This window comes from Labrus mixtus, chromosome 3 (genome assembly GCF_963584025.1).
Source record: "Labrus mixtus chromosome 3, fLabMix1.1, whole genome shotgun sequence".
Lineage (NCBI taxonomy): Eukaryota > Metazoa > Chordata > Actinopteri > Labriformes > Labridae > Labrus > Labrus mixtus.
In genome coordinates, this window is record NC_083614.1 from 10,557,907 (window position 1) to 10,581,731 (window position 23,825).

At 39.4% G+C, this 23,825-nt stretch overlaps 1 protein-coding gene across 1 annotated transcript in view; it reads right to left on the reverse strand.

The window, feature by feature from the left end:
- Nucleotides 1-23,825, reverse strand: part of LOC132958345 (inactive N-acetylated-alpha-linked acidic dipeptidase-like protein 2) — a 479,226-nt gene that overhangs the window by 392,910 nt on the left and 62,491 nt on the right. Inside the window, exon 2 of the mRNA XM_061031099.1 lies at nucleotides 19,522-19,559. The gene's annotated coding sequence lies outside the window, so the exon portion shown is untranslated. The remainder of the gene's footprint in view (nucleotides 1-19,521; nucleotides 19,560-23,825) is intronic.

The following is a 23,825-nucleotide window of genomic DNA, read 5'->3' on the forward strand; positions in this document are numbered from 1 at the left end:
GAATGGTGCAAAGATGGCAGTGACAGAGACAGGCGACTGAGAGAGGCATGAATTAGGGAATGATGAAGGACGAAGATTAATGGTTTTGTGGGGATGTACAGGGGATTAGGGGGGTTGGCTGTGGAAAGAAATGCAGCAATAAAAAAGAGCGACGGACTCACAATGAAGCGGAGGAAGGAGGAGAAATGTGAGAGATGCTTTTTTTTTCTTTTAAAGCTTTGGAGAAATAATGAGCCGAAATTTGTGTGACAAGATAGAAGTTAGAAAAGAACACGGAAAACAGACAGGATGGGAACACAATTTATTTGGTGTAATGATCAAACAAAACAACATGTATGGACAACAAACTACAGAACTTTGAGAATCTAAGCTAAATGTTCTTATATTTATGCACTTTTTTTAATTGCACAGCTGTCTTCTTTCAGCTTTGTGGTTGTTTTGAAGTAAGTTGAATTGTTTTGTTAATGGTAAATGGACTTGAGCTTGTATAGCGCTTCTCTAGTCTTCTGACTACTTAAAGCGCTTTAACTTGTTATATTTTTATAATAGTTAGTTAAAAATATATCTGTGAAATTGTAAGAGTGCAACACTTTCCTTGACCTAGGCTACTGTTTAAAACAAGGTTATTTGTTCCATGTATCAGTTGATCTAGACGAGGTCTCCAACACGTCGCTCGTGAGTTTGCGACCAGGTCTTCTGCAGCTCACCAAGAGGTTCAAAGACAGTGACCAATGAAGGGGGAAAATAAATGCATCTTGAAGACCTCCTTCCACTCTTATTGAATATAATACACAGATGTCCCACCCCCTAAATAATAGGATAGGCTTATCAGCTATCACACAAGGTGTAGCAGCCATTTCTATTGACACGTTGGATTAGTTTCACTGCATACTGAGCTGAAGTAACAAGATCTGTGCTATTGGCAAGCCTGTTGAACCAGATTCTTGACAGACAACAAGGCTTACCGTCCCAAGAAAAAAGTGGAGTTTTTTACCAATATATATATTGAAGTTTATCAGAAATCCAAAGGCTAACTTAGTGAAGACTCTATCTTATCTTTGTGACCTGATATAACTTTTACTATAAGTAACTTGTAAGTTTAAAGCAGACTGCTGTGCATGAAACCAACTCTGTGTACTTTGGCATTACACACATATCCAATGCGTGCCAAAAAGGATTTTGGTGCAAAATAACCTATACACAAAAAGTTGATTAATGTGATTAAAGGTGGGATATGCAATTCTGATCCAAATAAACCTCTTATAACCTCTTAATTTATGGACTTATGACTCCTCACTATCCCCTAGCTGTCACTTACTGTATATGTGTGTAATTAAAAAACGGTGATTGAACCCTGGGCAACAAACAAAGTGGCTCAGGGCAGCACAAATAAATCTGGTCAAGAAGCAACAGGTAGCATTGATGCCCTGCTCTCCGACCTCCACTTTTACCATCTACTCTCCCTCCTTCACATCTTCGCCCACAGCTACTCCAGGAAAGCGATTTAAGACACTTCCCCTATTAAGCCAAACACACCCTCAGGCCGCAGACCCTCAGGATTCTGTCAAATTGCCTGGGTATTGGAGCTGTTACCCTGGCAACAAGTGTCCATACATTACTTTGGGAGCTGGACTTTGTGAAATAACACTTAAGAGGATTTGTGCATTTACCAGGCTGCTCTCTGAAAGCACATACACTATCTGTAACTATATTTTAATACTTTTTCACCAATATGAATCCATTCATATCATGTAAGGACACAATCTTATGACATCAAGAGGTGTTCAGTACTATTCATGCACTCAAAAGTCAGAGAACACAAGAACGTTTGAGTGAGGCATTTTGAAAAACATCCAAAATCATTGACATTTTCCTTAAAGCTCATGTACATGTCTCACTTAATTTACCTTGCAGACTTATCCAAGGCCACTTACAAAGTTAATCAACGTGAAATAGATGGAGAGGGAATTACATTAAAAAACAGCATAGCTTTCAATATCATATTAACTCCAGTTTCTTCTTTTGCACGGGACACATATTCTTTTAAGCTTGCATAAAAATGACTCTCAAAGTGAGCAGCCTTTCCAATTTCTTTACAATAATGAGATTACATGCTAATGTAAGGTGTTACAAGTAATCCAGCTCTATATCATGCCAGGTCTGTGCTTATACCAACCCTATTTCTTCATTCAGACAAGCCCCCCTGTTCCATGCATGTCGAGCCATCCATCTGAAATGTGTGAGAAACAGCCTTATATGTCAAGTTCAGCGGTGGGGAGAGGATCTACCTGACAACAAATTAATGAAAATGTCACTGACTTGGAGCTCCATTTCTTATTGCCATGACTGCTCCGCCGAGCAAATTAACATAGGGGCCGAGACGCTTTCACTCGTCTCCTTACCTGCCTTCATTCATGCTTTTCTATGCGGTAATCTACCTTCATTCTTATTGCTCTCACCTCTACTCGTGGCATGCATGTCAGCGCTCCCTGTGTGAACTCTGCATGCTTGTTTGATTAAAAGGTATAGCAGCGGCTGTGCACGGCTTCGAATGATCTTTAACTCTATCTTGACATAACACAGCCATGGCCCTGTGAAGCCAGGGGCCACAGGTTAATGGGAGCCATGACAGCCAAGCCATTCCGTCAGCGGTGGTAGTCTGCCGAAAAGGTCACCCTCCAGTCCATACGGCCAACCAGACGGAAATGTCAGTGTTTGAGAGAGGAAGGGAAGGGAAGACCTTTTTCGTTGGAAGTGAGGTGAATTTATATTTCATATGAGCTGAGTTAAAGTTGAATTATTAGAGTGATAAAAGCTTTCAAAATCACATATACAAACAAAGGTGGTCGCATAGTGGCTGAAACGATAAGCCATGGCCTTTTCTTTCCGGAGTTGGAAATGGAATGGAAATGCCACTCACATTGCTGTGCATTTACCCTGGAGGCAACACGATCCATGGTCCAGAGGAAGACTATTTATTTCCTCTGTTGTCTTTGGGAGGCTGGCCTCTAATACGAGAAGTCTCACAGTGCAAACATTTGCGTTTCCCTACTGATGTGAACGCATTCAATTAAAAGTTTTGCCAGGGAAATGCAAATCGGGTCGGAAGTCAACAGCTGTTGTAGCATCACTCTTTAAAAATGTTGACTTTCTTTTTTTTTATGGATTCTGCAAACACAAGTATGCAGTCGGGGGCAAAGTCATATCTTCCTACTGCATTGCAACGTGGGGGTGTGTACTCTCATTCAACTAAAGATGTGAATAAAATGATTTCAGAAAACAGATTACAGAGGAAAATATGAAATTTGACTTAAAAAATGTCTTTCTTTGTTCAGGCAAACAGATGGAGATAATGGACAAAGTTTTCACTTGATGAATCCTTTCAACATGTTATGTGTTTATCTTTACTCTGATTATACAATAAAGTCACAATTGTTGCTTATTAGTTTATGTACAGCTCAGTAATGGGCATGCTAATTGTAAAATGTAGTGAGCTAAGACACTAATTACGCTAAATAATATTAAGCTACAAACTAAGCTATAGCAACAAGGCAGAGGTAGTTTGCTAAATCAAAGCTACTTTCATTTATTACACATTATTATTTGTATTATTATTATTATTATTATTATTATTATTATTATTATTATTATTATTATTAATAATAAATAACCAGTTTACGGCCTGATTGTGTCCACCTGTGCTGCTGCTGAAGCCATTAACCAATCAGAGGACAGCTCCTGCCAACACATTCCTTTAAGAGTTTCACCAGCCTTTACTCTGGGCGCAGCTCTGTTTGTTTTAAACTGGCCACTGCGCCTTTCGTTGTTTTCTTCTATGTTTGTCAAATGTTCTTAAAACAACTTGTTGTCTTGAGTCTCCTGTCTTGTTTTGCTTTCGACTGGGCAGGTATTCGTATTTTTGTAGACACACTCACATTAGGTTTTGTATTTGTTTAGAAACACAAGGTTTAGGGCTGCTGTTCATTTGTTGTTCGATCTGGTTAGTTAGTGTAGTTAGGTTGTATTCCTGGACTCCTCTGTAAGTAACAGTTTGTACAGTAGCTTTAGAAAGAAGAGTAAAATCAATGGTTTTTCATTGGAACCTCCGCCATGTGCTATTAGAACTATCCACATAATAAAGTATAACATGATTTCTAAATTAAATTCTATGCAGATTCTGTAAATGTATTGGAATCCAGTTTTTATGCCAATTAATAAGTTTTGAAAGCTCACTTATTGTGAAGTCATTTAGAACAAGATTCAGTGAGTCCACTCAGCAGCATTTTTAATTCACTCCATCTTGCCACAACTCAGATAGTTTGGAAGAAGAAGAGACTGATATATTGTGGCATTTGGCCGGTTGATATATAAATGTATATATATATAAATGTATATATATGTATATATATATATATATATATATATATGGAGAGGGAGAGTTTAAAGCTGAGTAAACAGTGAAGTGTAGTCCAGTTCTCTACACACAGTACCCTCCACCTTAAATGAGACATTTCCTATTTCTGGCGATCCCAGAAATGTATGTCTAAGTACAGTGAGGGCCTTTCCTGTTTCTCTCACTGAATTTCAAGGGATATGAAAGCAAGTATTGCATCATAATCCTGTGCTGGGTATACCAGACTGTAAAGCAGTGAAACCACTTGGAATTGTACAGACAGTTTCTCATTTTGAGAGAAAGAAAATAAATTATGTCTAATTGGGCTTTTGGTGCTGTTCGCCTTTCTCAAGTCTTACTCGTCTTCTTGTCCCCTATCCCATCCTCTGTCTGGTCACTCAAACCAAGGCATTGTCCATTTTCCACATTTGCTGGGCCATGAAAATTTCATCAGCTTGAATCCATTGTTAGCTCAAGGATGCACTCAGATTGAAGGCCCATGGGGACTGCAAGTGGGAATGCTTGAAACACAGATGGACAAACAATTGAACAGATTTATGTGTACATGACTGGATGTCTAACTTTAGCATCACTGCTGGCAAACAGCAAAAAAAAAAGCGAGCAACCCATCAGCATGGAGCAGCCGTGGATCCACTGAGAAACACGATAGATAGATTTTACTCAGAGGCTCTTTGAAACTCGACTCTTTGATCTTTAAACGTGTCTTCAAGAGCATTCTTCAAAAAAAAACATTTCTGTCACCGAGTTTAAAGGAGTTACCGATAGGCCACTTTACAGAACCGACAGCTAACGATCCCTCCAAGGGACTTATTTTGCTTTGCAATCAGAACATTTAATCAGAGTTCAAGAAGCCACAGAGACTATCTCTCTGATTTCATTAATTGCTTCTAGCTTTCACTCTCCCTTCTCATTGGAGCTTTCCAATATAGCACCATTTGATTTTATGTGATTTTTTTTCTTTCTTTCACTCCCTCAGTTCTCGTTCTCTATAGAGCAGCGAGCCGTTCTGTTCGGCACAGCAGCTAAATTGCAAGCATTAATCATTTCGGAGTCATTATCAGCATTTTAAAGGTGAAAATCCAAACAAATTGTTTTTCATTTGGCCTGCGTTTAATAGGATTGTTAGCTTGTAATTTGCAAGCTTGGAGCATTTAACACAAACAATTAAGAGCAAATTGGTAAGTCTGCTTATCTGTTCCCCTCCTACATTATATTAAATCTTTAATGAAGAATCACCTCAAATCAAGGAGATGTACACGCTAAACAATAGGCTGGATGCCATTTAATTTATTGTGATTCATTAGAGATCAGATTGATGAATATTCAGCTAAATACGTATCTATTTTAATATGTCCTGTGGTTAGTTATAGTACTGGGAAAGCAGGAGTCGTTCACTGACTACTACAAATTAATATAATATAACAACACTGAATAACAAATGGTAAATGGACTTGAGTATAGTGCTTTTCTAGTTGTCTGAATACTCAAAGAGTTTTTACACCACAGGTCACACCTACACATTCACACACTGATGGTAGAGGCTGCTATGTAGTGTGACCATCAGAAGTAACTAATCCCATTCATACACCATTGACGAAGCAGCGGGGGCAAATTGGAGTGTCTTGCCCAAGGACACATCGGACATGTTGCTACAGGAGCTGGGGATCGAACCCACAACCTTCTAGTTGAGAGACGACGACGACTCTACCAACTGAGCCACAGCCACAACAATAGGTAAGTGTGTGTAGTTTTCTTCCAGACCACCTGAACCACAGTATGCTAAATGGTTATTGGATTTGATCTTTGTATGCCAAATGATGCAAAGGAAGAAAAAAAAAAATAATTCTTCCACCTACTGTATACGAGTGATTTATTTTCACCCAATTTCTCACTGCATATAAATGCACAGTGCTGCATGTAGATGTGCCACCACCTGTGGGTCGTGCTCGTGCCTATCAGCAGTTTGTAAGCAGGAGTTTTACAAAAACTCAGCGACTGTGACACCCAAACATGAGGGACACGGTTGGCTGCCTTCTGTATCTACACTCTGTGACCACATCGCTGAGAGGAAGAGATATGGTGTGTGAGTGTGTATGTGTGTGTATGAGTGTGTGTGAGCGTTTACGTACATGTGCGTGACATGGCGCAGAACTGAAGAGATTTTGCGTGACCACAGTGCCTGCGGAGCAAAACTGACAGAGATTAAAAAAGAGTGGCCCGCTGCCACCAAACCACCAACGCAGCAAAGCACTCAGAGACAAACACACGTACACACAAATATATGCATAAGGCCTGCTCCGTGTTGACAGGCTAAGGAAGTGTTCTTCAACCTTAATCCTTCCCTGTACTTGTCTTCTACCCTGTTTGTGTGGAAAATTGCAGTGTCAGAAAAGGGCCAAACATGCTATGGATCACTTCTAATAGAACGGATTTGGTCACCATGCTGCCAAATCAGCCTGAGGGCATATCAAGAGGATGGAGTGAACACTGAAGTGGAGGGAGAAACAGGCATTTTCTAAACTACATGCTCCTTAACGAGGAGTAGCAAAAACATCACATGGCTTTAACTGTCTCACTGAACCTAACATGACTGCTTTATGATTCCATTGATGTCATCGTATTGTTAAATGTAGGACCATTCACTTTAATATATGCTACAAAATTATGACAATAAGAAACTATGCAATTCTCTATATACTAGGGCCCGGCAGATAATGAATTTTTGGGTCTGATACCGATATTGAGGGAGAGAAACAATCTGGTACTGATATATCGGCTGATATCTTTCTCCAATCTGTTGAGATAGATTTAATTATACACATTTATTGAGTTGATCCCTCAAATGCAGTTATCAAATACTTCTTTACTTCTACTTCATATGTAATGAAGACGAGATGGTCACTCAACTGGAAAGTAACTGCGCATCTGCATGCATCACTGCCTGACACTCTGGAGGGTGATAATGCCTGTTGTAATCTATATAGCGCCCTCTGCTGGTAAAAGAGCGCTGCTAGTGTAATACAACGAAACTCAAATTAAATGCTTTTCGACTGGTGAGTAAATCTGGTAATACATATCTGAGATAAAATTAGTTGATACGATAGTCACTTGATATGCTAATATCTGCCGATTTTATCGGCTGGCTGAATAATCGGTCGACTCTACTGTATACCACCTAGCTGGATAATATGATTCCATTGCCTCTTTTTGACTTTACCGTGTAAGTAAGTAAGTAAGTAAAACTTTATTTATATAGCACTTTAAAAACACACAGTTACAAAGTGCTTCACAGATAAAAGCAATCACACAATTCATCCAGTCAGGCAAATGTACATAAATAAATCAGTAAGTTAAACAAGTTAAGAACAGGAAAACCTACGCACAAACACAGACACAAAAAAAAAGTAGGCACAAGAATGGATTTTTGGGTACATGGCAAATGGACTTCAGCTTATATAGTGCTTTTCTAGTCTTCCGACTACTCAAAGCGCTTTTACACCACAGGTCACACCCACCCATTCATTCATACCCTTTCACACACTGATGGTAGTGATTGCTATGTAGTATCATCCATCAGAAGTAACTAATCCCATTCATACACCGCCACCGAAGCAGTGGGAACTTGGCGTTAAGTGTCTTGCCCAAGGACACATTGGACATGTTGCCCAGCTGGGGATTGAACCCTTGACCTTCTGGTTGAGAGGTGATGACTCTACCAACTGAGCCACAGCCACCCATACATGAAGGCTTGTCTGTACAGGTGGGTTTTTATGTCCAAATATTCTGCTGAAACTCAAATTAAATGCTTTTCGACTGGTGAGTAAATCTTGTAACACATATCTGAGATAAAATTAGCTGATACGATAGTCAGCAGGAATGACAGCCATTTTGACTTTAGACCAAAGATTTTGCCTTTAAAAAATGTGTGTATCATACTATGTTGTATCGTATGTATGAGGAGAAGTTAACTAAAGAGCGCTAACATTAGCCTGCTAACACAACAATGCAGGACACAGGCAATTGCAGCTCGAGCCGAGAACAAATTTTTCCACCATTTGTGTTTAATGTTGCTTAATTATGGTGTGTTCTAATTAATAACTCCTTAGAGCAAACGGTAGTGGTAAGGGAAAATTGTGCCGTTGGTTAAACGTTGATAAAACCTCTTACATCTCAAGCACCTGCTTTTTCTTTAACTTGATGGTTTTGTGTAAAAGGCATAATCATAAAAAACATCAATGCAGCTGTATTAACTAAAATGGGTGTATTGTTAGATTGAATACTTTGGCAGGGAAACAAATGAATACATTGACATCTAACTCTGCTTATCTAGCCTAGTACTTCCTTAAAACATGTTCTTGTTCAATGTTTTTGAGGTTTGCCAGGTACATTAATGGACCTTTCCTTATTAAAAAGAGAACTCAACTATTCTGGGTTATATTGTCCCTAAATTTATAGACTTGCATTAGTTGTTTAAGGATATATTTCAAGGAGACAGGGTTACCCCACTCTAAAATATGCAAATACACAGAGTTTCACCTAAACCTCTGCAGCAGGGGGAGACTATGGCGTTGACTAGAAAAGCTGCTGAATAGTTCACATCTCAGAGAAATGTCAGAGCTAATGGAGACGGACCAGCAGAGGAAGGGAAATTAAAAGCAGTAATTGAGAGGTACTTGAATGGCCAACATGCTGTACTGTGTCCCCGGGGGCTTTTAGACTCTCACAGTGCCAGGAGACGGATGACTTTGAAGGTAAGCATGGATCCATCCACTTCCAGCAAGGCTAAATCACTGTGTCCTGTCAGTTTGACGACACCACATGGTGGGCCCATAATGTGTCCCATATGGCTGCTTTGTGATGGGGATGCGGGCTGTACTTAACACAAATGTACTGCAAGCTTTACTTTTTTATTATCTATATGCTGCATATGCTGCTATTTATGTATTCTGTAAATATTGTATAATTCAGTTAACAGCATTTTCTCCTGCTGCTGCTGGTATGCCATAACACTCCAGATAAACTGCAGTTTTAATTCCATTTAAATATTTATATGAGGCTTTTTCACAGCTTCATGTTAAACCGGATTCGCTGACTCATGCTGTACAGTATCAAGTCTATAAATAAAAATAACATGTAATTGTCAGAGGTGAACACGTAAATTCTCATTTGGCAACAATGGCCTCTTGTTTTATATTAAACCAATGAGATTGCAGATTTTTAATAATAAAAAGGAAACCTAACTAAAACTATTAAATAACATAAATCATTTAATGCTTACAGCTTTTTGCTCAAATTTGAAATCAATATGTGAGGTTGGGCTCTGGAACATTTTAGAATAATTTGACTTATGAAAAGATCATTCCCCTCACAGTGTGTACAGATAGGGAAATAAGCTTTCCAGACCAAACTTGGGGTTTTAACCAGGCTGTAAACATGTTTATTTATACTTTAAAAATGGGCATTGCAACATGGGGTGTGTATGTAACTTCTTCCGTTTTTGGCAGCAAGCCTCCAGTGGACAATCTAGAAACTGCAGGTTGCTCTGCAATTCTTAACCTGCTTTATTTTAATAAGCTAACATACAACTTACACAAATGCTTTGATCGTCTGCATCCTGCAAGTCGAATCCAACCTGGTGGCATCATGACAGGCATTTAAAGGATAGTCGTAAAGATGTAAATTATGTATTTTCTGAAGGTCTAGGTTGTTTTGTAGACCACATCAAAGCATAGGTGTTGTATTGACTCTTTCATTTCAGTTATTAACTACTCAGAATAATGTTCAAATTTTAAGAAACCACACATTTTAAACCATTCCCCCCTCAGATGGAAGTCTCTCTGCCTGAACTCCTTCTACCTATATGCTGTGACAACTGTGAATTGGACATATAACAGTAAATGGGGTAGTGCTGCATGATGGTTTTCATCAAATGCAGCAGCGAGTAGAGAAAAGTGGTCTGAAACAAAATGCAGGTCAGCTGTCTTCTTACATCAAGATGCCTCATATGGTTGTAATGACAAACAGAAAGAAAATAAATGCGTCTTATAATATCATTTGGCTGTAGTGTCTTGACCAATCACATTTAGAAAAATTAACATCAGAGACACTTTAAGTAACTGGGTCTTTGTTGTCAGTGGTCCTAACAAAGGCAAAGTTAACTTCACTTCAACAAGGTACATTTTATCTATTTACCAATTTACAAAACCTTTAAGTGTGAGACGCTTGAAAAATTTGCACTAAAATCTTGAGTTCAAGTCGGGTCCTGCAACAAATGCAGATGTGTACGAGTTATCCTGTCAGGAAAACGGAATCCTCCTTCACACAGCATGGGATCAATAAAACAACTATGAATGTAATCCATGAAAGAAGCATGTTATTTTTTACATACGTACTCCCACCTCACAATTTCCATTTTAACCCCTGAACATCTATATCCACAGATATATCCATAATCATGCATTGATTGTTACAGCAGAGCGTTACAGCTGACAGCAGAGTTCAATCAACTCACATACAGTATGGCTTCTCTACCACACTATCCGAGCTGCTCATTAATCGATGGCAAAATGTCTCACTCCCTCCCACTGATTACATCTACCGAGTTAATGAGCCCCTCACTGAACATCCTCCCTCCCTCACTATATCTCACTATCTCCCCTTCATCCCTCTCTCTCACTCTCTGGGTCTCATAAAGGCACACTTTCATTTCAAGTGGTGTGCCCACTTTATGCAAATATTACTTTTCTTTTTTTCAGAAACGCCATGGTTATTCATCCTATCAGTGGGAGGACAGTCTACCAATTATAAAAGACTACTATTCCAGCAGTGTGCTGTGAGAACACTTGGCTGATTGTTTCAGACGGCTAATTGATGACTCTCACTGTGGCTCTTGTCTGATGTAAGACTGCTCCTTTTGAAAAGATTTTCAAGATACTGCACAATTTTTATGCAAAAACACACCTGTTGCATCAGCTTGAAGTGGCATGAATCTGCACGCAGAAAAGCATCAATATTTCACAAACTACAAAAGCACATTTTCCCCCATGACTAGAAGATTAATGATTCTATTTACATGTATTTTTATGTCTGTTGCCACTGTCCCGTGCCCCCTAAATTAACAACTGACTGCAGCTGGTAATGGAGCTGACGTTCATTGTGATTTGCAACCCAAAGATTATTCAGTTTCTGCTTTGGACCAAACAAAGTATTTTCTTCAGTTCGGACAGTCAAGTTGTTCTCCTTCAGTTGTACTCATTCTTTCATTTAATTTATTTAAATCCTCAGAAAACACCACTCATTTATAAAGGTGTTGAGGTGAGAGCAAATATAAATAAAATCATATAGAGGGCTATAGGTATAGCCATAAAGGAGGACAAGAATGAAGCTTATCAGATGGTAAGGGCAATGATATATAATAGATCAAATCAATTCAGATATTAAAAGCAAGAACCACTCAAATCAATTAGGTCAGCAATTAAAACTTAGAATTGTTGGGGCGCTGGTGGCGCAGTGGTTAGTGCACACGCCCCATGTATGGTTGCTGTCGTCTCAAGCAGGCGGCCTGGGTTCACATCCCCCCTGTGGCCTCCTTCCTGCATGTCATTCCCCACTCTCTCTCCCTGATTTCCAACTCTATCCACTGCCCTATCGCTCCATTAAAGGCACAAAAAGCCCAAAAATAAATCTTACAAAAAAAAAAACTTTGACACCATAAAAATACAGACAAGAATAATTGGTTTTGGTGAAAGTCAGAACTATCTTGCATTTGAATCACCAGAAGTCCATCCCTGCAAACTGTATGTGGTGGCCATTGTTTAATAGCTGCCTCCGTACTGATGATAAGGCCTGTGTGCTGAATCCAGAGCATCCATTCATCTCAACTTAACTCCGTTCATTACCCCGCACATATAACCCAGCAGCGGGAAAAGGCACAGTCAGCTACCGACACACTTTCTGAGATACACCAAATCAGTCTCTCTAGCCCATCCTGTCTCTCTCTCTCTCTTACACAATAGAATAATTTGGTGGTATACCTTAGTGCCGAGTTTTCACTTCCCACAGATGATTTGGGTTTGGTCATGGTGCTTGATTTTTATATTATCCACATCAGATCAGTTTATGCTCTCCTTAAACGCACTACACAGAAATGTGCTAAATAGTGAGCCAAACTACAAAAAGTTCCACACTAAAATCTACACCAAGCCAAGTTTGTGCAGTATTTCTGGTATTTGAAGATATTAATAGAAGAAATAACTCAACTAGGGAAAAGTATCCAACCAAAATGTCAATTTTTTAGATAATTTATTTAAACTGATAAAGGCCAAGAGATCACAACTGAGGTTGTGTCCAAAATCAGACCCTCTCAACTTCTCCCTTCTCCTGACTCAATACTGAAGGAGTTTTCTGTAATGGAGTATACAGTACACTCAGTCTGCACAATAAAAAAATACTAATCAAACACTATGCGCTCTCTTGCCGGCCGCGGACAATGGCGTCATTGCTTTTGCACAACTAAAACTGGCAGCTTAACGCCAGCAAAGGATCAAGATAACAAATACAATACTAATGAAACATATTCACACTGAAACTTCTTCATTTGTGCTTATAGACTATGGTCTCCTGCCTGTCTTTATCATAGGAAAAAACGAACGCTACTCTGCTGAAAATCCTTCACTTTTTATTACAACGGCTTCTTGACTTCAGCCAGACATAAAATTATTTGTGTTTCTTTGTAAACGATGGTTGTGCTTCTCCTTTCAGCCTGAGAGCAGTCAAACGTTCTGCTCGTAAATGCTTTGAACAGTTTGCATGCATTTCACCCTTTGTGTGTGCTTTATGGATTGCACGTTATCTTTTTCTCTCATTTGCACAGGTTTAGCGGATGCACAGGCAGCACAATCTTTTTGTGAATCAAGCCCAAAACCTTAAATGTTCCTCAAAATAAAAATTAGCTGAACTATCTCAGTAATTAAAATTTTGACATTCACATTTGCCAAGCTTACTTGAAGCAACAAGCCATTAGGAAAACATTGTGGACGAACATCAGTGGCAGCAGATCAGCTCTAGTTGATGTGCTCTCTTGCTGTCTGAACTGAACAAATGTTTAATTGTAACAAAAGAGAAGCACAACTGTCTCACTTTATCACAGATTGTCCACCAAGACACAGAGATACGTGACTCTTATCTGGGATCACAATCCCACTGATTTTGTCAAATCAAAGCCACAGGAGAATCTCAGGGACCAGCTATCCTGTAGGCCTAGAGGTAAATTTTTTGCTATGGAGCCTCCTTTTGGAGAGGTGAAGCAAGGTAAATGCTAGTTTAGATTGTTGATTGTAAGTTAATTGCAACAGTTGTTGTTTAGCTCTCTGACAGCTAGTTTAGTAGAAGCATGTTGTTGTTTAGCTCTCTGACAGCTAGTTTAGTAGAAGTGTGTTGTTGTTTAGCTCTCTGACAGCTAGTTTAGTAGAAGCGTGTTGTTGTTTAGCTCTCTGACAGCTAGTTTAGTAGAAGCGTGTTGTTTAGCTCTCTAAAAGCTAGTTTAGTAGAAGTGTGTTGTTGTTTAGCTCTCTTACAGCTAGTTTAGTAGAAGCGTGTTGTTTAGCTCTCTAAAAGCTAGTTTAGTAGAAGTGTGTTGTTGTTTAGCTCTCTTACAGCTAGTTTAGTAGAAGTGTGTTGTTGTTTAGCTCTCTGACAGCTAGTTTAGTAGAAGTGTGTTGTTGTTTAGCTCTCTGACAGCTAGTTTAGTAGAAGTGTGTTGTTGTTTAGCTCTCTTACAGCTAGTTTAGTAGAAGTGTGTTGTTGTTTAGCTCTCTGAAAGCTAGTTTAGTAGAAGTGTGTTGTTGTTTAGCTCTCTGACAGCTAGTTTAGTAGAAGTGTGTTGTTGTTTAGCTCTCTGACAGCTAGTTTAGTAGAAGCGTGTTGTTGTTTAGCTCTCTGACAGCTAGTTTAGTAGAAGCGTGTTGTTTAGCTCTCTAAAAGCTAGTTTAGTAGAAGTGTGTTGTTGTTTAGCTCTCTTACAGCTAGTTTAGTAGAAGCGTGTTGTTTAGCTCTCTAAAAGCTAGTTTAGCAGAAGTGTGTTGTTGTTTAGCTCTCTTACAGCTAGTTTAGTAGAAGTGTGTTGTTGTTTAGCTCTCTAAAAGCTAGTTTAGTAGAAGTGTGTTGTTGTTTAGCTCTCTGACAGCTAGTTTAGTAGAAGCATGTTGTTGTTTAGCTCTCTGACAGCTAGTTTAGTAGAAGTGTGTTGTTGTTTAGCTCTCTGACAGCTAGTTTAGTAGAAGCGTGTTGTTGTTTAGCTCTCTGACAGCTAGTTTAGTAGAAGCGTGTTGTTTAGCTCTCTAAAAGCTAGTTTAGTAGAAGTGTGTTGTTGTTTAGCTCTCTTACAGCTAGTTTAGTAGAAGCGTGTTGTTTAGCTCTCTAAAAGCTAGTTTAGTAGAAGTGTGTTGTTGTTTAGCTCTCTTACAGCTAGTTTAGTAGAAGTGTGTTGTTGTTTAGCTCTCTAAAAGCTAGTTTAGTAGAAGTGTGTTGTTGTTTAGCTCTCTGACAGCTAGTTTAGTAGAAGTGTGTTGTTGTTTAGCTCTCTGACAGCTAGTTTAGTAGAAGCGTGTTGTTGTTTAGCTCTCTGACAGCTAGTTTAGTAGAAGCGTGTTGTTTAGCTCTCTAAAAGCTAGTTTAGTAGAAGTGTGTTGTTGTTTAGCTCTCTTACAGCTAGTTTAGTAGAAGCGTGTTGTTTAGCTCTCTAAAAGCTAGTTTAGTAGAAGTGTGTTGTTGTTTAGCTCTCTTACAGCTAGTTTAGTAGAAGCGTGTTGTTTAGCTCTCTAAAAGCTAGTTTAGTAGAAGTGTGTTGTTGTTTAGCTCTCTTACAGCTAGTTTAGTAGAAGTGTGTTGTTGTTTAGCTCTCTGACAGCTAGTTTAGTAGAAGTGTGTTGTTGTTTAGCTCTCTGACAGCTAGTTTAGTAGAAGTGTGTTGTTGTTTAGCTCTCTTACAGCTAGTTTAGTAGAAGTGTGTTGTTGTTTAGCTCTCTGACAGCTAGTTTAGTAGAAGTGTGTTGTTGTTTAGCTCTCTGACAGCTAGTTTAGTAGAAGTGTGTTGTTGTTTAGCTCTCTGACAGCTAGTTTAGTAGAAGCGTGTTGTTGTTTAGCTCTCTGACAGCTAGTTTAGTAGAAGCGTGTTGTTTAGCTCTCTAAAAGCTAGTTTAGTAGAAGTGTGTTGTTGTTTAGCTCTCTTACAGCTAGTTTAGTAGAAGCGTGTTGTTTAGCTCTCTAAAAGCTAGTTTAGCAGAAGTGTGTTGTTGTTTAGCTCTCTTACAGCTAGTTTAGTAGAAGTGTGTTGTTGTTTAGCTCTCTAAAAGCTAGTTTAGTAGAAGTGTGTTGTTGTTTAGCTCTCTGACAGCTAGTTTAGTAGAAGCATGTTGTTGTTTAGCTCTCTGACAGCTAGTTTAGTAGAAGTGTGTTGTTGTTTAGCTCTCTGACAGCTAGTTTAGTAGAAGCGTGTTGTTGTTTAGCTCTCTGACAGCTAGTTTAGTAGAAGCGTGTTGTTTAGCTCTCTAAAAGCTAGTTTAGTAGAAGTGTGTTGTTGTTTAGCTCTCTTACAGCTAGTTTAGTAGAAGCGTGTTGTTTAGCTCTCTAAAAGCTAGTTTAGTAGAAGTGTGTTGTTGTTTAGCTCTCTTACAGCTAGTTTAGTAGAAGTGTGTTGTTGTTTAGCTCTCTAAAAGCTAGTTTAGTAGAAGTGTGTTGTTGTTTAGCTCTCTGACAGCTAGTTTAGTAGAAGTGTGTTGTTGTTTAGCTCTCTTACAGCTAGTTTAGTAGAAGTGTGTTATTGTTTAGCTCTCTGACAGCTAGTTTAGTAGAAGTGTGTTGTTGTTTAGCTCTCTGACAGCTAGTTTAGTAGAAGTGTGTTGTTGTTTAGCTCTCTAAAAGCTAGTTAAGTAGAAGTGTGTTGTTGTTTAGCTCTCTGACAGCTAGTTTAGTAGAAGTGTGTTGTTGTTTAGCTCTCTTACAGCTAGTTTAGTAGAAGTGTGTTGTTGTTTAGCTCTCTGACAGCTAGTTTAGTAGAAGTGTGTTGTTGTTTAGCTCTCTGACAGCTAGTTTAGTAGAAGTGTGTTGTTGTTTAGCTCTCTAAAAGCTAGTTAAGTAGAAGTGTGTTGTTGTTTAGCTCTCTGACAGCTAGTTTAGTAAATTGCATTACCAAATGCAATGAGCCCTGACAATTTATATATAATAGTTGAAACAACCGCGACGTATGTCTCGGTATCAAGTCAATGCCTGTGTGCCGTAAGCAGTTATACTTCTCTATGCTAAGCTATATTCACTCCTCCCTCTGTCTCATCAGGAGGTTTTTAGGACTAATGTCTTCAGTGTTTCACAGCAACAACAAAAAAAAGGGAAAACAAGTTAAGCCAGATTTAGGATTTTAGTCAAGTCTACAGGCCAACGTCAAACCCCTTCATGCTTTTATTTAACTGAACAGTGAGATACAAAACCATATTATTCTGCGCTGCTGTTGGCAGATGATGAGTTTAAGTGCGTTGGCTTCTTTTCTTCAGTCTTCTCATTGTTATCCATGTTTTATGGCCCCGGACGAGGCTCAGCATCTTAACTCTAATTGACCGTTGTTTTATGTGAAAGCACAGCTTGTGTTGCTCTAAAATAGAGACTATTTTATTCCCGAGCTAAGAGATACTGCTGTGTTTATTAGGCAAACAGAAGTTAGTGATGGGAGGTGAGAGGAGAAATGGAAATGAATACAAAGAAGGAAAGTGTGAAAAAGAAAGATTATCAAAGAGGACAGAAGGAGACGTAGGTAAAACTCAGTAATCCAGTTATGTTAATGTTGAAAAAGGGGCTGTCAGTTCAAGTTAGGTTGTTTGTATTTGTTTAATCATCTGCATGTCAGGGCATATTTGTATAATATTTATAAGATAATATTAACTTTGCATGTATTTAGTGATTAACCCATAGACTGTAAAAACTCTGCAGGTTCATTGATGGAAATGCTGTCTCACCCTTACTTTCAGTCAACAAACGACAGGCTGAGAGCTGGAGCTGAGGCGGGTTTTAAGCCTCTTGACGAAAGGTTACATCACGCCCACCTGTCAATCATGTCAGATACGTGCCTAACTATTGATAACATGTATCGTTCATTAAAAAAAAACGGTGCCGTACAGTGTGTGCCCATGATAACAATAACTAATCAGACCTATTTAGTTTTTTGTTCCTTGCTGTAAACATGTTTATTTATGATGTAAAAACAGCTTTTTTGGCTGTGGTGTTTATGTGACTTCTGGTGCTCCTGGAGCCAGCCTCAAGTGGACACTTGACGAAGTGTAGGATTTTGCACTTCCGCATTGGCTTAATTTTTTAGACAGTGAAGGTTGACGCTTGGATGAACCACAAAAATAAGAAAAGATACAGTATGAGACTATATCATATATGACAAGTAGAAAAATCGAATGTGTCATTATGGTACTTTGAATTGCGCTACCATTCCTGTAAGACTCTGGTTTAGACAAACTGAAGCCCAAAATTGAGCCCACTGTTTTTCATTTCTTACATAACTTACGTTGCATTGGCAAACACAGAAAATGGGGAAGGATGCTTACTTTTTCAAACCACATTTTAAAGTAGACCATGACATTATGGATGGTTTTATGGGCACCTACAGGCACGGCTCATGCAATGGACACTGTAGAGACTAAGCTACATGAATTTGAGCATGTCTCACACCCTGAACACAGGTGGCATACACGTTTGGTTTTAAACATGAAGCAGCAGTGGCTTCAAACAGGAATGTAATAAAGAGAGCCAAGTAGCTCACTCCAGTACACTTAACTAATGGACAACAGTGTGTGTGTGTGCGTGCGGTGTGTGTGTGTGTGTCCTGCTAGCAAGTCCTTCATCTTGGCCATGGCTCTTATTGACTGTATTGGAGGCCATAAATCACTGTGTGTGTGGGGGGTGTTTTTGTGTGTGTGTGTTTGTATACGGCCCAGTGCTTTACTGGATGTGAGCAGCAGCACACAGCAATCTCTGGTCAGGGAGGCGACAGAGCGGACAGTGTTGGTGTGTTTGTGTGAGTGTGTGTGTGTGTGTGTGTGAGTGTGCAAGAGAGAGAGAGAGTGCAGGAGATAACCGTAACCGTGACAGAACAACGGTAGCCAAAGTGCTAGATGGGCCATTCGACAAGATGTACCTGACTGTCTGTCCGCTTCACACCGTCCTCGTACAGAGACGTAAGCGCTTTACACATCAGTGGACACTTCAGTCACAAAGACAGGTTTGTGCACACACACACACACACACACACACACACACACACACACACACACACACACACACACACACACACACACAGATAAATATGTTTTAAGCACAAAGAAAATGCAATTACATTGACCAAATCCATACAGAAGTGGGCGTTTCATTCCCGTTTATTTCCCGGTAAAACTCTCCACCTTTTCTATCCCTCTCTCCATCAGAGTGATGGTGGGTCGCATACAGATGGTGGTTGAATGTTTCTGACGTTAACTGCCCTCCATTAACATTTCCCGGAGTGATACTGGAGTGAGCAATCAAATGGAGCAGTCAAGCAGATGCACTGTGGTCAGCCATCATATGTGCACACATACTGACACACATACACAGTCATAGACACAGCTGTCGATGGCACTACTGGGAAACCACGGTGTTGACATTTGAGACACCCAAATTGTTGAGTGTCAATTTGGGGGCGAAGAGAGATCTGGAAATAAGCTGTATTATCAGCTGCTATTACTGAGTTTATAGAGATGTCACAGTTAAAAGGCCACATTAATCGAAAGGACATGACAATGGGATAAAACAGATATGAACACAATATCATGTTGGTATTTTAAATTCTTTTCTTTTCTTTCTTTTCAATAACAAAAGATGACGTTGAGGCTAGTGGGCAATTATGGGAGTTCTCTCTGATATTCCTTGCAAAAACGTGACAAATGCTAAGTGCAGGAAATGCACACACAAACAGTAACACACTGCCTAGGGGTTGGATCACTGCAGGGTTATTTTAGACTTAAAAAGTAGGATCAAAACACAAACGCATTCATGATGATGTTTCAGGTGTTACTCACGGCAAATGTGCTGGAGCGGATCTGGCGTTTCAAATGTCCTGAAAAAAATAAAGAGAAGAGGAATGGATGAATTGGTGGAGGGTACCTGCATTATTAAATACAGTGACAATTATTTTTGTCCAACCACATGAAGCTGCGTCTCAAGGAGCCTGGATAGAGTCTGAGAGGGAGAGAAGAGTGCTGGAAAGAGGGGGAGATGAATAGTCAGCGGCATATTTTACTCTTTCCTCAGCTCCTCTCTGCCTCTCCTCCCCTGAGAAGGAAGCTTTTGTATCATCTCTTACAAAACTTCACTTACTGCTCTTCCTCTAGAAATAGCACAGATAAAGGCTGAGAGAGTGTGCCAGAGAATCCTCAACATCCTGCAGATGGACAAAGTGGGTAGATGTGCTTTTCTGCCAGTGTGTGTGTGTGTGTGTGTGTGTGTGTGTGTGTGTGTGTGTGTGTGTGTGTGTGTGTGTGTGTGTGTGTGTGTGTGTGTGTGTGTGTGTGAAGGCAGAGTGTGTGAGAGCAGCTACTGACTCAAAGATGGAAGAAGATGGAGAGGCATGACAGGGGAAGGATAATGAAAAGGAAGTCAAGAGAACTCTGAGCTTCCTGTGAAGTCATTTCATGTGACGTGAGCTTGTTACTCCAAAAGTAGGTTTATTATTCCTCACTCGTATCAGAGGGAGCCTTTATCAGGATATCTTACTTGTTATTATGCAACTGATTTCTTTTCATCCTGCTACACTGAAAATATATTTTCTTTAAATGATCAGAGGTTTATAACTGAGCCACTATATCATTATGACATCTACTCCCGAAGCTCCTTTAATCAGCAGCCTTTAGAGTTAAACCTCCTGTGAGGAACTTTTGGGGTTGCACTGATTCTGGCGCTCCCTGTGGACAAAAGTATTCTGTCTCTGATGATTTAGCCTCTAACATGAAGTGTTTACTGACAGAAAAAAAAAATCCTGCTTTCTTTGTATACCTCATCAAGGTCAGTTGCTATGGAAAGGCACACACAGGCTGTAGGGTTAGATAAGAATAGAAAACGTTATTGATCCCAAGCTGGGAAACTCATTTGCCACCTGGTCAGTTCATACACACAACAAACAACATCGACAGTACAGTCACAGTACACAACAAGTAAATAAATAACAATAATAATCATGTACAGCCATGAGTCAGAAACACAACTAAAGATGTTCGTTAAAATATCGGTCTGCTGCAGGAACAAAGGACCTCCTGAGTCGTTCAGTGGAACATTGAAGCAACACTAGTCGCTCACTGAAGGAGCTTCGGAGTCCAGTAAAAACATAGTGTAAAAGATTGCCTTCAAAGATCAAAATAGTTTTCAGTTTGGTCCTCATTCTCTTATCAAAGGTGATCTCAAGTGATCACACACAGATGCAGATATACATACACAGATATCACCCCCCCCCCCCCCCCCCCCCCCCCCAGCACAGCACAGCATGACAGAGGACACTAGCCAAGATCCCCTGAAACATAAAGAAGATTCTTCCTAATTTCGAAGGATCTAAGCTTCCTTAAGAAGAAGAGTCTTGACTGGGCCTTCAAGTGTAGCGAAAGAAACTCTCTTCCTGGACATTTAATATCTTATATTAGAACTTCATTAAGAAGCCCATATTCCTTCAAACCTTCTCACCTCTTCAGACACTCAGATATTCGTCTGACCCCCTCCTCCCTTAGAGTCCGCTGGGAAAGAGAACTCTGATCTTAACTTAAAGACGAGACCATCCCTGCTCAGACACATCATCTCACTCTTACAATAGCTCCATTCATCATCATTATAGTATACCTGTATCCAATTATGAATCTTCATTTATTCACTCATCATTTCACTGTCTATTTGATATAAATATTCACATTAAGGCAAGTACTTTGTTGGTGTATATCTGTTGAATGCCCAGTTGATCCCTGAAGAGAAAACGTTCTGACTTCAGAAATTGAGATTGATAACCAGTTCTTTATTTGTTCTTATCTAGTATCACATCGTTGTCAATAACCTATATTGACTGGTGCCCCAATTATTACTACAAGGAAAGTCATGGTCAGGTCTATAACTAATCGTATGTAAACGCTACACAAGCTTTACAAATTGCTATCTAGACATTAGAAATTGGGTTGCTGTTGGTCTTTTTGGCTTTTTTAGGTGATAAAGATCAAAATTAATTTCAGTCTGTTTCAAAATCAACTTAAAAACGATTCACATGAGCTTAAAGATTTAGTGCATCAAACTTAATCAACTTGCATATCACAAGAGTTTACCATCTGGGTTGAAATGTAAGAGTAGCAGCTCTGAGAGACTTTAGCTAACTGGATACTGCTGTTAGTCTACCAACTCTACAGAAGAAGTAGTTTAGCTAAAAGCTAACAGCAGTCCTACTTTACAACGCACATCAGAAGCTGGCATATAGTACTCATTGACATAATTTGATTTCATTTATTTTATTGTATTTACCAGGGGACAGGGTGCGATGACATTGATCATTCATACAAAGAAAAATGAAAAGATGGTTGCACCAGATTTAACGATTCGCTAGTTTCCATCTGTAGTCCCACATAAAAGTGAAGCAAGACATACTTCAAGACTTCACTCAACAAAGGTCAATGAAGAAAGACCCCTGACAACGCAAAGCACTACAATTATAAACACTGTGGAACACTGTATATCCTGCTTGGTAAAGGAGTTCAGACTTTGTCCTTTGACTTTAGTTATTGTAAATTAAAGTAAGAAGTCCATAGATTAATCTCCTGATTGGTTCAGGATCTAAAAGCTATACAAATCTGGGGCCATTCGATCTCAATAGTTTCAATAAGGAAGAGAACTTCCTTGAAGCTCACGGTAAGGTCTAAGGTGATCACCTTTGTAAGATGAGCATACATTCCTGTCCCAGACAGAAAAGGTAATCGCATTGGATCATGGTTTCTTTTTTTAAGTACAGGATTGGAACGAGAGTTGCTTTTCTGAGTCCAACATGCATACAGCCTTAAAGCATCTGATATACTTTGGTGTGGGTGAGGAAAAGAGAGTATTTTCTTGTGTATCAGCTCCACTTCAACTTTTTAAATATTTCAACAAGTCGTCCCCAAATTCTGGATGCTTTGAAATCAACTTAACCCATTTAAATGTTGATTGTGCTTTAGTTGCAAGTATTGCAGCAAGGGGACACAAATCAAAAATGGCAGTGATTCTTTTGTATGTTTGGTGTGAGCATTTTTTAGATTTGCAGATAGATTCTGTATGTTATGTCATCATGGTGATCAAATCAATTCATATGTCATTTTGTAGTTTGCTAGAAGAATAATTATTAGAAGGGGGGTTGGTTTTGTGGGTATTTGGTGATGGACCAAAGTCTTGTACTAATTAAAGTTGGGACATCGTGATTGGGTTGGTTGATAGCCAAACCATTAAAGAGGACATATCATCCCCCTTTTCCACCTTTTAGCACCTTATAACATGAATCAAGCACCAGAGGAGGTTTGTGACCCTGTATAAACCAGCTCTCTCAGAACGCTCCGTTTTGGTGTGTGTGTCTCTTTAAATGTAATGAGCCCCCCGTGAGTTTTCCAGGTAGACACCACTCCTTCACTAGCGAGAATAAAAACGGTGGACCTAAGCAAAAGTTTCGCTCTTGCCTGGAGGTTGAGTCTGTGGAGATTTCAGGGGAGAGGAGGGTATTTTTTTTTTTTTTACCAGAATCCCACTGTGATGTCACAAGGAGAGTAAATTTGAAACGGAGCAAATTTGAAAGACTCATGCAGACCACAAACAAAGGACTGGATGGGTTTATTTCACATTTTGTTGGTCGGCAGACATTCAGGTTACCCAAATATATGTTCACAAGCACTGTAAAAGTGGATTTTTCATAATGTGTCAACTTTCAAGGGAATCTTGTAGAAATAGATGAATTTATGATCCCAATTGCAAATAATCAAATATTTTAGTTAAGCCAAAGAAGGAAGAGTCACGAGAAAACAAACATCATGGGTTATTTTCAGAGGTGGTGGCCAGGGCCAGCCTACAAATCTGAACAAAAGTAAAATCCTGATCGGCTGATTGATTGGCTGTTTGCCTTGTGAGAAGAGGGACTTATGTTGCTGCCCTGAGCCCTGCCGTTTGCTCTCTGATGACTTCAGTGAGCCATGGACTAGGGGAGGTGATAACAAGCTGAAAAAACTAAGAGGCCACTTTAAAAGAGGAAACAGTTAAAAGTAATACTGTAAAAAGAAACTTTACAATTCAAGTGAGGTCTGGTGTAGATTCTTTTTTGGCATTACATTTACAAGGAAGTCCT